We start from the raw sequence: 17,388 nt of genomic DNA, 5'->3' as shown, positions 1-17,388 counted from the left end.
TGCCCACAAGCAAGCCAGACAGAATAAAAAAGGCCAGGAGTTGCTTGGCAACCTCATAAGGAAGAAACAGACAAAAACAGAATATGGAGCATGGAAGGCAGGATAACCCTGAAGGTGGGGGGGCATGTATGCCAGCAGAGACAGGCAGCAGGAGGAAAACGGGTGGGGTGGGGTGGAGAGGAGAAAAAATGCCAGCTGCATTTACCAGAACCAGCTTTTGAGGATGCACGGGAAGTAGACGAGAAAAGAGCAGCAGCAGCCAACGCGGAACCCAGAAACTGCCACCAGAATCAAGCGGAGGTGTGGGAAGCCGTGAGCAGGTGACACACACTTTCCTGCTCCCATTGCCCCTAAATGGGCACACGTGTGCATCAGATTCTCGCCAGCCAATTCACCCTTATCAAATCCGCTACAATGATGCTGTCTACGGTGAGGTGGCATTTTCACGTACACATTTTTACAAATGAGGCCAGATTTCCTGTTTGCAGGGGGAATCTGGTACCTGCTAGGGGCCCTGGTGTTGATGGTGAATTCATAACTGACTAACTCCATTGCTCTAGAACTGGTCCTGCGAATTATAGGTATTACTAGTTCTAGGATGCCAACTATGCTGTTGACTAAAAAGCCTGGACCTAGTGGAGGTGCCCCACATTACGTGGCACAAAGAATAGTTCTGTTACCCGGTGGCTCCTCATTCCACTCATTGACTCTGCCAGTTTTCCAATGTTCACACCATAGTCCGCACCGTGACTCAATTTTTCATTCACCAGAGCAGTGACCGGTCTCCCTGGGTTGGGTGGTTCTGTGAAGCGGGGCACCGCACACAGAGGCACGCGAGCGGAAATGCAATGGTGTTAGGAAATTCAGCCTAAACAGAGAATTCTCCCTAACCTAATGAGTCCCCCAGCAGCTTTGCTGGATTTCTGGAGTTTGTTTTTTTCTCCTGCCAAGAGTGGGTCTCTTTTCGTCACACTCTTGGACATGATTTGAGGGGTTCCTTTGACTGTTAATGTGTTTTATGGGCTATGGGGTTTTTTACTCCATAGGGTCTCATGTGTTTTTACTATGTGTGTAACACAGCACCCTCAGTGCAGTGACACAGGGGTGTCACAGTGACACCCCACCATAGACTCTATACCCTGGGGCTGACTACTATCTCCCAGGGCATGTAAAGTCACCATTGGCTTTACTAGTCCCAAATTATGAACAGAAACCAGTACAAACCATCATATTGTGGACGTACTGGTCGGGGCAATTCGATTGCCCCGGGGTCTGTTAGTCGAGGGGGCACTTCTCCGTCCCCCCTGATCGAGTTTTGGCTGGTGGCAGTGGATACTACTTTTTATATTCGACCGCGAATATATCTCGATGGGATTTTCCCATTGTTCGAGGCTACCAACTTTAGTTATTTAATTCTCATAGCCTCGAACATACCGCCGGTTTATTTATTTAATATTAATTCGCCGGTTGGTATTTTTTGCCAGAACTCGATTCTAAAATGGCGTTTGTGTTCTCTTCTGTGACTCCAACCCAAGTCAAGCCCTTTGTTACACTTTTTGGCGGGCTTCTCCACAGAAGCCTCCAAAAGTGGTGCCACTCTGTCTGGGTACCACAGGGGGTGTGGTAGGGGGTTTAGGCACCCTGGACTGAGTTACCTGGGTAACTCAAGTCGCACTCTGGTGTGATTGGCCCACACACTGGCCGGCTCACCACTTAGCATGTTTGAGTGACAGCTAGGCTGAGAGAATGGGGGTGTGCTGCATAAAAGCAGGGCTTTTTGGACTGGAACTTTAGAAGTCGCCACAGGACCTGAAAATCCGACGAGGGGGAATCTGAGCAGACCTGCTACGACGACACCACCGGTGGAGCCCTGCGGAACCGACTCACCAGTTCCCGACGACAGAGAAGATCTCCCGGCTGGAGAGTCTTCTTCCCCTGACTGGTGGGCACAACCAGTTTACCTTCTTTTTCTCGCATCCCAGGACATCTTGTGGTTGAATTGCCCGTGCCAAGCACCCCGGCAACCGGATAGCCACTTGCCACTGGACCGCGAACAAAAGGACCGCTCCTTTTAACTGAGAACTCCGCGGCTGGTTTCTTCCCTGGCAGTGCAACGGACTCCTGCTTTCCTCCCCGACGAGATCCTCTCTTCCTCCGGACGAAGCACCGACTTGCACCCGCTGCCAGGAACAACTGCCCCCGCTGGAGTATTCTCACCACTTTAAGGTACCGTGTCCGCCAGGCCTCCCTTTCTAAAGATTGCTACAAGGTAATAATAATCCCTTAACCTTCTGGACTGGGCTGGCCGCCTTGACCCTCTAACTGGTCCCTTTCTTTGGTCCAACTGCTTTCTGAACCTTTGAGACTCTTGTGCACTTTTCAACCGTGTGACCTTGGACACATTTCGTTCTGATCCTCTTAAAGTGGATCCGGCTTTCTGAACTCTAACTTCACGGTTTGATTCTGCCTTCCTCTTGCTGTGTTCTTTTGAAAGTGTTGGGATCTGTTTCAATTCATGCTCTGCCTTTCTCTCCCTTTTAAACCCAATTATTAGAGTGCCATCTGCGTTAAGCGCTCACCGCTGTCTGAAAATAAGTGGGGATTTACTTAAGACTTGTCTAATATTCTTTTAAGGGAGTGTATATCTTTTAGTGACCGTGTTTTTGAACTGCTTGATATTAGTGCCAGTGTGTTTTGTTAGATGTGGTTTTAAAATAAATAATTATGTCTCTTTTACACCATGCTCTGGTCAGTGTTTGCTTGTTCTACTGTGTTCTTTTGACCTATTGTGAATACTCTGTATACTGCCTAACTCTTCTTGAGGGAAGTCTGACTGCTCAGCCACAGCTACCAAGTGAATCTTTGTGGTACAGACTGCTACCAAGTGGGTTTACTGCCAAACACCTGTAGGGAACTGCACAGGTTTCTGCCTAACAAATGGCCTGCACACTCCTAAACACTGAGGGCCCGATTCATGGAATTGTTTGCACGGTTCAAAGCATTGCACTGCTGAAGCAAAGTCCGTGCAAAGTGATTTTTGTACTGCAAAAAATGACTATACACTGACTTTGCACACACTTTGCACAGCAAAAATACACTTTGCACAGTTCCATGAATCAGGGTTTGCGTCGGCAGTGTAAAGTCACTTTGAACTGTGCAAAACATTCCATGAATCGGGCCCTTAAAGAAGATTACATCAGCAACAGCACATGCTCTGGGGCATGATCTGGCAGGGCAGCAGCACAGCACATGCTCTGGGGCAGGCAGGGCAGCAGCACAGCACATGCTCTGGGGCATGCGCTGGCAGGGCAGCAGCACAGCACATGCTCTGGGGCATGCTCTGGCAGGGCAGCAGCACAGCACATGCTCTGGGGCATGCTCTGGCAGGGCAGCAGCACAGCACATGTTCTGGGGCAGGCAGGGCAGCAGCACAGCACATGCTCTGGGGCATGCTCTGGCAGGACAGCAGCACAGCACATGCTCTGGTGCATGATCTGGCAGGGCAGCAGCACAGCACATGATCTGGGGCATGATCTGGCAGGGCAGCAGCACAGCACATGCTCTGGGGCATGATCTGGCAGGGCAGCAGCACAGCACATGCTCTGGGGCTCTGGTGCATGATCTGGCAGGGCAGCAACACAGCACATGATCTGGGGCATGATCTGGCAGGGCAGCAGCACAGCACATGATCTGGGGCATGATCTGGCAGGGCAGCAGGACAGCACATGCTCTGGGGCAGGCAGGCCAGCAGCACAGCACATACTCTGGGGCATGCTCTGGCAGGGCAGCAGCACAGCACATGCTCTGGGGCATGTTCTGGCAGGGCAGCAGCACAGCACATGCTCTGGGGCATGATCTGGCAGGGCAGCAGGGCAGCAGGGCAGCAGCACAGCACATGCCCTGGGGCATGATCTGGCAGGGCAGCAGCACAGCACATGCTCTGGGGCATGATCTGGCAGGGCAGCAGGGCAGCAGGGCAGCAGCACAGCACATGCTCCTGGGCATGCTCTGGCAGGGCAGCAGCACAGCACATGCTTTGGGGCATGATCTGGCAGGGCAGCAGCACAACACATGCTCTGGTGCATGATCTGGCAGGGCAGCAGCATAGCACATGATCTGGGGCATGATCTGGCAGGGCAGCAGCACAGCACATGCTCTGGGGCATGATCTGGCAGGGCAGCAGCACAGCACATGCTCTGGGGCATGATCTGGCAGGGCAGCAGCACAGCACATGCTCTGGGGCATGCTCTGGAAGGAGGAGAGCAGGCCAGCGGAATCTGGGTAGTTTACAATCAACAATATTGATTGCAACTCAGTCATGATAGTGTGCGCGCGTCTATGTGCCTGGATGCAGGAGGGTTGCTGCACTCTGCGGGTGTCAAGTTGGCTATCTACCCCACAGGGACGTTGCATGGCAGGTGCAGTGGCAGCATCCCAGCTGGCACAATGTGTGGAAGAAATTACATGCTAACGGCCTGATTCTCAAAACGTTTTCTTGTGCAAGTGTGAAATTCACCAATTACCGCAGAAAAAAGAAGTTCAAGATCCTCAAAAAAGCGCAACTGCAAGACAGGCGAGAGCACAGAAATTGCACAAACTAGTGCAAGGGATGAGCAAAGAGGGCTGGACGCATGACAATCCTGTATACAAGTCGGGAATGGCAATGGAAAGCGCACACAATTGTGCAAACAAATCCAATTCACAGAAAATGAGCAAATTAATGGCACTGGAAACATGCATAGGGCCAGATTCTCAAAAATCCGTGCAAATGAAAAAGCACAGAGGATGCACTTTTTTCATTTGCGCTTATTGCTGGAATGCACAGGTGAAAAGGTGACCTGTCCATTTCGGTAGTGGCTGGCAAAGAGCAGCAAGATGCGCTGTGCAACCCCCCCTCCATACATTCGTGCCCAGAAACGAATGTATGGCAGACTTCCAGCAACCACGTGGTTTCTGGTAGCGCATTTCACAGAGACGAGAAATGAACGAGAAACAAAACATGTCCATCCCCATGTGGGGGAATGAAATGCACGTGCGACAGATGCGGTGTAATCCGCGCCTGTCACACTCAATGATAAAATCATGACAGGGCCAGAGATGACGCGCCAAGATTTGCGCTTGCCTCTGCGCCTGTTCCCAACAGGCACAGGCGGGTGAACCTCACCTGTATGCATTTATAAGCACACCCTGTTTGTGAATTCAGGATGTGCTTTGAAATGAGTAGAAGCCCCCCCTTAATTTCATAAATGTGCACAGAAGGTGGGGGTGTCCTTTGTGAATGGATCTGCACCTTGTTTTGGTGCAAAAAGCTTTTTAGAATCTGGCCCAAAAAGCACTTGCCCCAAAACATGAGTGGCAAACGGCCACTAAAAGCGAGCAAGTACTTTGGCAAGGTAAAAAAAGACCCACATATCCAAAGGTAAAACAAGACCCACATATGCAAAGGTAAAACAGGACGAACATATCCAACCAAAGGTAAAACAGAACCCACATATCCAAAGGTAAAACAGGACCCACATATCCAAAGGTAAAACAGGACCCACATATCCAAAGGTAAAACAGGACCCACATATCCAACCAAAGGTAAAACAGGACCCACATATCCAAAGGTAAAACAGGACGCACATATCCAACCAAAGGTAAAACAGGACGCACATATCCAACCAAAGGTAAAACAGGACCCACATATCCAACCAAAGGTAAAACAGGACCCACATATCCAAAGGTAAAACAGGACCCACATATCCAAAGGTAAAACAGGACCCACATATCCAAAGGTAAAACAGGGCCCACATATCCAACCAAAGGTAAAACAGGACCCACATATCCAAAGGTAAAACAGGACCCACATATCCAAAGGTAAAACAGGACGCACATATCCAAAGGTAAAACAGGACCCACATATCCAACCAAAAATAAAACAGGACCCACATATCCAACCAAAGGTAAAACAGGACCCACATATCCAAAGGTAAAACAGGACGCACATATCCAAAGGTAAAACAGGACCCACATATCCAACCAAAAATAAAACAGGACCCACATATCCAACCAAAGGTAAAACAGGACCCACATATCCAAAGGTAAAACAAGACCCACATATGCAAAGGTAAAACAGGACGAACATATCCAACCAAAGGTAAAACAGAACCCACATATCCAAAGGTAAAACAGGACCCACATATCCAAAGGTAAAACAGGACCCACATATCCAAAGGTAAAACAAGACCCACATATCCAAAGGTAAAACAGGACCCACATATCCAACCAAAGGTAAAACAGGACCCACATATCCAAAGGTAAAACAGGACGCACATATCCAACCAAAGGTAAAACAGGACGCACATATCCAACCAAAGGTAAAACAGGACCCACATATCCAACCAAAGGTAAAACAGGACCCACATATCCAAAGGTAAAACAGGACCCACATATCCAAAGGTAAAACAGGGCCCACATATCCAACCAAAGGTAAAACAGGACCCACATATCCAAAGGTAAAACAGGACCCACATATCCAAAGGTAAAACAGGACGCACATATCCAAAGGTAAAACAGGACCCACATATCCAACCAAAAATAAAACAGGACCCACATATCCAACCAAAGGTAAAACAGGACCCACATATCCAAAGGTAAAACAGGACCCACATATCCAAAGGTAAAACAGGACCCACATATCCAAAGGTAAAACAGGACGCACATATCCAAAGGTAAAACAGGACCCACATATCCAAATGGAACATCAGCAAATCATACACAAGCAAGAGACATTCTAGATGAAGAGAAGTGACACAAAAGTGCACCTGGAAGAGTTAAACTGTCAAGCAACGCCACAAGAAGAGCAAACAAAACCCAAAGAGAACCTCATTCTGCAAACGCAGAGAAATCTACCAGTGAATAATTCAGCAGTAAAGCCCCTCATAGTAAATGCTGCACTTCATAGGACGATAGCTCCAGAGAGCTTTGCCTCTTCACCAGCTGGTATGGTGCATCGTCATGTGGCAAGGGGTGAATGACTGTGGGCATGACCATCGCGGTATGTGGTGCACCTCAACTACCACCTTGTGGATCCAGACCCAGTAAAACTCTGCCATGGCTTGGTGCGGTGATGCTGCCACATTGTCACAAATTCTAGAGGACAGCTTGATCATACCACTGTTATGACTCCCGTAAGCGAATTTGATGCCTAGCGAGCCATACCATAGCTCTTAGTGCGAGTCCCCTCTCCTGCCAAATAGCCTGGAGCAGCACCCGCAGGGTAGACTGAATAGTGATCAGGGTCGGCCGTTCATCTAACTCATGGACCCTCATTTGCTCCACCCATGTCATCTCTTGTTGGTGTTACTGTGTCATGCATGGGCTTCGCACAGGTATACCACCTTGATCGAACGCAGTGTCTCTTGCCACCATGGGAACATTTGGAGTTGGTCCTGGGTGGCCTTGGCAAAGGAGCCATTTGCTGGGGTCTGCTTGCATGAGGCTCCTCATCAGCAGCACCTGTCCTCTCTGCATCACGCTCCAAGCCAGGCATGTTCTTATAAGAATCCACACCCACCTGGCTCTGCAAGGATTCAAGGTCAACATGTGAGAGTTGACCTGTATATGCTGTATGTGGGCAGGAACTCATGCATTCATCACACACGTGCCGGCAGAACTGTATATTAGATGTCTATTTCCACCAACAAGCAGCTAACATTTCCCGCCCTTCTACTGATCAATGTTTTAGGGCCCCAGATGGCTCATGCCTGTGCCACATGCCGCCAAAAACACACAAGACTTACCCCATCTTCATGTGTACCCTATGCCTCAGGGCTGAGGCATGCTCATCATACCTGTGGTGGTGCCATGCTGCCCTCCTACTTCACCCTTTCCCGATCCCGCCCTGCACAGTAGTGCTGACAAAAGAGATTGCGCAACAGTGGGCATGCCTTGGCACTCGGAGGCCACTACGGTGGTGACTATCCTGGGGCAGATGAAAATTGACACATACATGTACTTCTATTTCCCGGATCTATACGATTACTGCGACCCCCATCAATGCGCCCCCAAATTGCTGACTTTTTCTTTTATTTCGACCCCCTTTAGACCACATATATATGCAAGGGGAGACCCCCACATCCCCCGTAACTTTGATTATATACCAATTGTTCCCTCTACACATATATATGTGGTGTAAAGGGGGTCGCAATTAAAAAAGATTTTCGAAGGTCGCAGTGATGGGGCGCAGTAATGTCATTCCCTAATTCCCAGGTGGTTCTGATACATCTCTGTTGCTCATGCATGCAGCAGCTGCTACCACAGTGAGTGGCCAGGTGTGCACCAGCTGTGTCCACCCCTCCACTTCCAGTGATAGCTGCCAGAGGATTCTCAGCCGGTACTACATCTCTGTTGCTCATGCATGCAGCAGCTGCTACCACAGTGAGTGGCCAGGTGTGCACCAGCTGTGTCCACCCCTCCACTTCCAGTGATAGCTGCCAGAGGATTCTCAGCCGGTACCGTGTCCCTTCTGGCGGGGCTCTTGGTCCTTGGTCACTCCCTACTGCTTCCGATGGTGCTGTGCCAGCTGTACCATTGATCCACCTGTTGCAGTCTGCCTGCTCGATGACAGGCACCCAGTGCATTGACCTTACCTGTTGCTTCCATCTCAAGGGCGTGCTTGGCAGACATGAGCATTTTCTGTGGCCTACTGGTTGAAGGGTGCTGCGTGATGTTCCTCCATGAAGCACGGAAGGGCCACCACCCCTGACTCCCAAGGTTCTTCCTCTTGCTCTGTTGTATGGCTTACTGTGGCAATGGCGGCATGCCTTCTCCCATGCTGGACCGACAAGGCTTCCTCTGGGGGGCGCTTATTGCTGCGATACCTGTTTTCTGCAAATGAGACTTTTTGGTGCGCATCAGTCATATGTACAATGTTTTATGAAAGGAGACATCATTCCCGTGCAAATCAGAAGCATATGATATGTTTATGCTCGTTTGGCCCGATGCATGAATCTTTTGCACATTGGGTCAGATGTGATGTCATACGTGCATTTAACCTGCACCTGTTTTATTTACATTTGAGGTTGAACCAAGTTATGTTCTGCAGATTAAATGTGTGCTTCTTAGTTAATCGATGCATCGCAATGAGATGCTGGAGCACGCATCTTTGCACACTTGCTTATCTCATGAGATGCCTGGGCTTTAGGAGATCGATCCTAAGTAACCAGGGTCAGCACACACATGTGTTTCAGGTAAGCGCCTCTCAGAGGTTGTGGGTCTCTCGGGCAGGGGTCAAGTCCTAAAAATGTAAGTGGGGGACTTCTCAACAAACGCAATTGGATGCGACGTCACCAGAAATTAGCATATCAAGGTGAAATATACACATTTCATTAAATTGGCTTTGCATAACGACCGAAATTGCACATGACGAATGGAATTTGCCTTTCATAAAATCAACACACACACAAAACCAAGAGAGGATATTTTCCTCTAATAGTGTTTTTGAAAACATTAAAATGTGTGTTTTAAACTCCAAGAACCAATACAAATATTTTCCTTGGGACTTGCAGTCAGGGCTTTAAGTGGGGTAAGAAATCGAGGGGCGGCCCTCATTTGGGGGCGTGGCTTGTGGGAGGGGCGTGGCCTAAAAAGTACGCAAATCGTAGGTTATACACACAAATATATATAAATGTTATATATTTGTGTGAGTACCTTACTATGGTGTGTGTACTGTGCAAGCCATCTTTTCTAACATATTTCTATGTTTAGAAAAGATGGCTTGCACAGTACACACACCATAGTAAGGTACTCACACAAATATATAACATTTATATATATTTGTGTGCATACCCTACGGTTTGCCTAGTTTTCAGGCCATCTTTCTTAAACATTTCGGGTTTATAAAAGATGGCTTTGAAAGTACACAATTCAAGCAGTCTTTTATAAAGCTTTGACTACGGACAAAATTGTCCGTCGGCAAAGCTTTATAAAAGATGGCTTGAAATGTGTACTTTCAAAGCCATCTTTTATAAACCTCGAAATATGTCGAGGAATCCCCAGGTTCGCCGAGGGTTAAAGACACCTCTGCGACCTGGGGAAACAAAGGGACAGTAACCGCCTCTGGTGACCTCTCGCGCGAGGGGTCACCAGAGGCAGTTACTATGACTGACAGAAGTGGCAGCCAGGCACAGCGTCGCTGTGGTTGGCTGCCACTTTTGTCAGATCGCCTGACTTCATGGCAGGCGCATGCATCTCCCGTCGCGGCTGCGGCCGCGACGGGATAATGCATCCTGCCAATGTTGCGGGCGGTGGGACGGGGCCCCGGCAGGGCCCCGGCTCAGCCCCACTTTTTGGAGACTGCTGGGGCCCGGCCCCGGCAGGCCCCGGCCCACTTTAAGCACTGCTTGCAGTACTGAAATGCGACATTTCACCTTTAGTTGGTTGTTATTTTTCATCAGGTTATATAGTGCAGTGTAGAAGTCTCCAGCCTACTAACCTGACACTGCGCTTTGATCCCCGAGGTCATATTTAATTTATAAATTCAAAGAGGTCATTCAATGTTTCTCATTTTAGGTGGTGGGACTGAGTCCACCCTCTGAATAAAGTGGGTGGCCTCCGTCCCACCGCGTGTACCCTCGACTTGAGCCCTGGTCTCGGGCACGTGCTCAGTGTGCCACCTCATTGAGGCATCTCTGTACCTACCCACCAACCAAGAAAACACTGCCGAAAAAGAATTCGATCAAAACAAACCACTTGCCTTGGAACGATTCGTGAATCTAACCCGAAGTGTCAATCATGTTCCGAGTGTTAGTAGTCCTCTTCATTAAGAGAGGTATATGAACGCATAGGCAGACAGGACACTTGCCGAGGGCCCCACCAAAATGCATACTGCCCTGTTTCAGTGCCACAATGGTTGAGAAGACAGCTTTGTTAGTTTGTCTCAGGAGGATAGCTTAAGGGCAACGTCCTCGCCGGTTCGATCCCCGGTCCGCGCTTAGAAACCTCTGGGTATTAAGCACGTTATAAATAACCTATCATATCAAATCATTAGTGTGTTAAGAGCTTGTTTCAGAGATCTGTGCTCCAAGGCCAGGTCATAGTATCACCATCCGGCAATGCAGTCTCAGCCTTTCCTCTGAGGTTAATAAACTTGAGTATATAAACTTTGGTGATAGTTTACGCGGATGCCCATTGGCTAGGCTGGGAAGTGGGGCAAGAGGGACCTTCGGGGCAGGGGGGACACATGTGCCAAGTGAGGCCAACCCTAGAGGAGGTATACGGGAGATCTTCTTCTACCCCATTCCAGACCTCATAATTCAAGTGACAGAGAACCCCCCCCCCCCAACATGCAGTCTAAGATAGGCATCAGTCACTTGGAGGGGCACCAAACCGAAATTGCAATTGGGACTTCAGCTTTGGGGCAGGAGCGGAGTCACAATCCAGGCCATGATCTGAAGGTTTACTTGTGTTCCACCACTGACATGGGAAAGTGGGCAATCATGAACGTACATCAACTAGGGCCCAGCAGAGGTGAGAAAAACACATGCCAGGGAGACACCATGGCAGAGTCAGGAAGCTGCTATGACTGGGGTGCCTGACTCCAAATGATGGCCTCCGTTTTTAAGTCCTTCTGTCTACAATCATTAATGCAGACATTAGAAACTACGCCTGGGGAGGTGGGTGGGACACACTGACCCTCGCCCAATTCCACAGGAAAGCTAGTAACTGTTCACACATGTCTTCCCTGCAACCTTTAGAGCCTCAAATACTGGCAAGACCGGCAGAGGTATAAAAGGGGGCTGCGATTAAGCGAGGGTGTGGGAGCTTGGAGACAAGAAGACAGTGTGTAGTTGTGTGGGGGAAAGCACAGAGGAGAGTGGAGGAAGGAGGAGAAAGGAAGGACTTGGAGTAGGCACAGGGAAGCTGGAGGGGGAGAGCGAAGGGCAGCAAGAGAAGGAGACAGTTATCAGATGCTGGTGAAGGAAGGGAGCAGGTGGGGGAGGTGGACAAAGTTACTAACTAAATAGTTTCTTATATAGTGCAACTCTCACCCACAGGTCTCAGGGCGCTCAAAGAGGTCCATAGCAAACAATCAGCATTGGCCAATCCAAGCAGGCCAAAGGTTAGAGGGCTGCTGAGAAGTGGGGAATGGAACCAGTGGGTCTTGAGTTGGGGCACAGCTAAGGGACAGGCACTAAGCATGGAGCGAGACTTATTGTCCTGGGTACCAGGGAGTGGTAGGGCCACTGCCTAAATACCACATTGCAGAAGCAGAGGGAGAAGGAGGAAGCTAGAGGCTAGCTGAGAGCCATTGTCCAGACTTGGGTGGAACTGGCAAGCTCACCAAAGAAATTAAATAAGACTTGCCTATGAAGAATCCGATCCAGAAGGGCCCCTTGCAAATCTGAGCCACTGCAGCCCTTGGAGAATCAGATATTTTAGTAGTAGCAATACTCTTTAGTTCGGAAGATAACATTCCATAAAAGAAATTACATTTACACTATTAAAACAATCACCCTTTCAAACTGTTGTACCCCCACCACAATACAAGTCATATTTCAAATATTTAAATAAACATTTAAAATGCAGTCCCGCCCCTGTAGAAAACTGTCTTGTCACTAGAGGATATTTGGCAGGATTTAGTAACCCAAGGTCCTTCAAAATATTAAAGAGATTTCTAATCCATCTTGATCTACATTTGTTTTCTAGATTAAATACAGCTTTCCATATGATCCTGTTCAGAATGGCCCGGTCATTCATACAGATTGAAAGCCAATGAGTCAGGGGTTCTAATCATAACTGGCCAATTATTTGGGCTATGGCACTTTTATGATATAAAAGCTGTGTCGCTGTTCCAGAAAAAATACCCTATAATAAGCACAGAAACTTCTCTTCTGTCACTGCAATTGTTGACAGGTCTGAAAAGCCTATAGACCACATTCACACTAAGCAATACCCCGGGACATTGCCTTCTATGCCCTAAGTGTAGGAACAACTGCTCCAGCACCCTCAAGAGACTGGTCCACAAGGGCTCATTACATATCTGAGCCATGAGGACTCGTGAAGATCCTGAGCCAGTATGCACATGTTACAAATCTGAGCTATGCAGTCTCACTTGGGGCCCAAACCTGGGGGGCTTACCTGAGCATCATGAGCATGTGGTGGGCTTGGGAGAAACCAGAGCAAGTGAGTAGTTCAGAACCCTGCACATCACCCTTGGCAGGGGCTAAAATGATGAAAGCCTGAAAATCAGTTTGGGGCCGGCAGAGAAGAAATCAGTTGTTAGCTGGAAGCCACCATTCACCAGGACCAAGCGACGACAGCCCTGGAGAGCCGAGTCAATGTTTGGCAACAATGTTTATCCAAAGGAGGGGGTGTGCATGGCCCACAAACACAGAGAATTGGGAGTGGCCTTGGTAATTTAGCTTGTCAGGTGAGGGTATCCTGACAAGGAACATAGGGACACAGGACAACCGTCCTAACAGGAGGCCTAGCTCTGTACATTCTGCACATTGGGTTGACATGTTTTTTAATGTCCTTGAACCCTCACATTTTGTTTCGGAGGAAGACCCACAGTTGCTTTCCTCTGTCTTGATATCAAATGAATGATCTCTGTTAACCCTTACAAGAGTCTCCCAGCCTCCTTTAACACTCAATCTGTGACTTAGTTCTGTGCTACAAAAAAATATTCCTACACAATGAACCGCTAGTGATAAAAAACAAACAGATCCGTAGGGAGCTGGTCTGGAGCTTGCTCCTGCCAAATGATGCTGGACAGCAGGGTCCAGCATGGAAATACATTTACCATACTCAATAAAGATCATAATGGCTAGTTGTGAGCAGTGGTAAAGGAGCCACATTGTAGACAGTGGAACCAAAGTGATTAGGCTCATATCCCAGCTTTGCCAATGAGTGATATCATGATCCTGCATAGACTATATGATCTTATTGTAAAAGGATCTGCTTTCTTCGATGAAAAGGATCTCTTCTCTCATTCTGGTAGCATGCTTTAGGCCATTTGAGTGAACGTGGCCTTGGACATGAGAGAGATGATCAAATGACACTGGTCTCTTGCAAGCTCATATCTTAAGTATGCTTACATGACAGAATAAAGTTTGCCTTTTTTAGAATTTCAAATATTCTTCTTCACATAGTGTATAGCAGTCTGCAAGTCTGTGTCAAACAGATTATAAGCAGGCCACCATATCACACAGTTTCAAATGTTAACTATAGTTTAACCTATAAAATATAGCAGCAAAATCCATATAAGACATTCTAAGGTTCACATAATTTAGAATTTTGCTACTTGTAGATTCGAGTCTGCATCTCCTACAAAGCAGTCACAACCAAAATACAACTCTATGTGGCCCAGAAACTCACCTTCTCTGGAAGCCAACACACCACCGGAATCCACAATATCACCAGTCTGGGAACAAGGAACTGCAGGATGAAAACAACTAGGGCGGATCGCCTTTCTCTGCCATGCATCCTGTTCCTGGAACAAGTTACAAATGCAGATCAGACTGGCCCCTTCTTGATTTGATTGATTGATTTTGAGAATTTATAACGCGCTCAAAACAGAACAAACTGTATAATGGCGCAGATGACTTTTGCTGAAGCAGATATCCAAAATTATAAAAGTATCACATTCAATCCATAAGTGCAGCACAATTGCATCCAAGGACATAACAATCGCAACAAAACTAGCTAAACTTTATTTAAACGGGAACGTTGTTAGGGCTTTACGAAACTGACACAGAGAGTCCAAAGTCCTAATTTCTCTGGGTAGGCTGTTCCAGAATCTGGGTCCAAACACCGAAAATCTTCTATCCCCTCTCGACACAAATGTAGATGAGGGGATGACTAAGAGAGCTTGGCCCCTTGAATGTAGGCATCTGGACGGTTGATACTGCTCAATTTTGTCCTTCAAGTAATCCGGTGCTACGTTGTTCATTCACTTGAATACCAGACAAGCTATTTTAAATTTAATGCAGTCCTCCACCGATAACCAGTGGAGCAAACGGCGTGAAGGTGATACATGGGAAGTTTTATTTAACCCACAAACCAGCCTGACCGTTGCATTCTGCGCCCTTTGCAGTCTACTATGTTGTTTTTTGGGATGCCCACCAATTGGCTATTACAATAGTGTAGGTGGGCATTTGTGAGTGCTCCCACCACCATAGCAAGATCCCATTCAGGAATATATGGAAGAGTTTGCCGGAGGCGTCTTAAGGAGTAGAAGGCTTTTACCTTCCCACACTTCAAGAAGGGCCCGAAGACCCTACTCTCCAAAGAACATCTTACCAATCACGGATTGCTCCCTTCAACACTACTTCTCCGGAGCTCCCCACCCCTGTACTTTTCCAACCTATCACAGCAACCTCTGCTAGCTCTATATCCTATTTTAGCAAGAGACACTAATTCCCCAACTTGCCAGGGGTAGATAGAGTAATCACAGCCAGACGACAGAACAAGGAAATCACAAACCAGCTGACATCACAAGAAGTGATTTCACATGCCCCAAGACCCTGATGTCATCACAGGAAGTACAGTCATACATTGTTACAACAACTATTTTAGTTACCAACTACGGTGAGAGTGTTTGGGAAATGACAGGGCTTCACCTAGGAGAACCACCAGAGGCAAGGCGCATGATTTCATATGCCAGTACAGCCCCACATGGCTAGTTAATAACATCTCATGTCAGTTTCAGCCCCATGCACAAGTTATTGAAATGATGTGCTAAATACCTTCTACATTTCCATGCGCTGCCCCGACCTACTAAGTGTAGTCTCCCATATGCAGAGTCTGGCACCTTATCCTGTTATAGCAACACATGTCCGATTTAGTGATAATATGCAAGATACAGCAATCTAATGCCATCACATGCCAAGTGCATCCTAAAATGCCCCCGAAATTACAGCTAATGCAGTCTATGCCTCGTATAGTCATAATAGTCAAGGTGCAGTCTCATATGTCCCTCATATGCACAACAATGCCTCCTAATACTAGTCCACATATAAACGGTGCAGCCTGATAATCCCAGTGGCTGCCATCATATGCCATGTACAAATCCCCCAGTAATGGCATCCATCATCAGTTAACATAATGCTTTCTATTCATGGTATAGTCACTATATGTTCTGTGTGGCCTCACACCCCAGCTGCTGCCATCATATGCCAAGTAGAGAATCAAATGCCCCAGTAATGCCATCTAACAGCATTACATGCTTCATGCCTATGTTATGCTCACCTTATGTACTACCCTGTCCCCGGTTACTGTCACTGTGTGTCTAACACCGCCTGACATTTCCCAGTAATGGCATTCGACAACAGTGGAGGCTTCACATGCAGTGTATAGTCGCCATATTTACTGTGCATCATAACCATAAAGGCTGCTTTCATATGCCAAGCACAGCCTTAATTGCCCATGTAATAGCACCCTGAACACCACTTAAAGCACCATGAACCCTGGTACCACCATCAGCCCCATACCAGCCAATTGCGGTTGTTAAAGGGCTTGCGGGGGAGAAAATGGGCCACAACGGCTTAAAGTAAACGGGGCTCTCAGTAGAGCCTGCCTCTGCGATCCCTGCCTAGAGGCCGCAGGGCAGTGCCTGGAGTAGTAGAGCTATTGCCTGGGTACCCATGGCCACCCTCAGATGACATTCCGGCCCACTCCAGAACATGATAATCTGATCACAGTATCCACGATAAATGACACTAGCTCTCGCCATTAGCAACAATGTACCCAGTGACACGGAATCCTCCACCCCCCACCAAATACCCACATTGATAAATGAAAGGCCTCCACATAGACCACAGCAGCAAAGACAAATTTCATAGAAATCAGACAACAGCACGCCCAGACATCTTCCATCACCAGTCAGACACCTACGCTTCAAGGCATCTTCCAAAACTGCAGCTCAGCCATGGCCCGCCACATAAAGAAATATTTGACACAATACATAAAATGGACTCATCTCCTCACACTAAAAGAAACATGGTATTAGCTGACCTCATGAACATACATGACTGCACTAACATCAGACAGATAATCCATCATCTACCTAGAGCGAGAAGAAGGTTTAGGTGGCAGCATTTCCCTCATACAAAAACAACCTGTCTACATTGAAAACATAACCGCGTCCCATCCTTCTCCCCCTCTGACTGCTGTGCTGTGGAAGTTAAAACCTCCCCGTCAAAGTCCACAAGACTTCGCATTATCAATCGGCCCCTAAAGACAAATGGATGTTTGTAGAAGAAGAGAATGCATAAATATCACATCACAACTCCGTTGGTGGTATTCACTGACAACACCTTCTTTGGAGACCTAAACCGTCTGTTCTATCCACTCCGTCTTCTAAGCCAAGAGATATCCCATTCCACCATGGAATGGGATATCTCC

The 17,388-nt window shown here is 47.7% G+C and overlaps 1 protein-coding gene across 4 annotated transcripts in view; it reads right to left on the bottom strand.

Moving 5' to 3' along the window:
- EPCIP (exosomal polycystin 1 interacting protein) overlaps positions 1-17,388 on the bottom strand; it is a 242,383-nt gene that overhangs the window by 207,673 nt on the left and 17,322 nt on the right. For 2 of the 4 annotated variants that reach the window (XM_069636331.1, XM_069636332.1), the window contains exon 2: positions 14,362-14,476. The exons of the other annotated variants lie outside the window; for them this stretch is intronic. The gene's annotated coding sequence lies outside the window, so the exon portion shown is untranslated. The remainder of the gene's footprint in view (positions 1-14,361; positions 14,477-17,388) is intronic. 4 annotated transcript variants of the gene reach the window in all.

The sequence above is a fragment of the Ambystoma mexicanum genome, chromosome 7p (genome assembly GCF_040938575.1).
Source record: "Ambystoma mexicanum isolate Mex_15411 chromosome 7p, UKY_AmexF1_1, whole genome shotgun sequence".
Classification (NCBI taxonomy): Eukaryota; Metazoa; Chordata; class Amphibia; order Caudata; family Ambystomatidae; genus Ambystoma; species Ambystoma mexicanum.
This window is presented reverse-complemented; position numbering and strand designations above follow the sequence as displayed.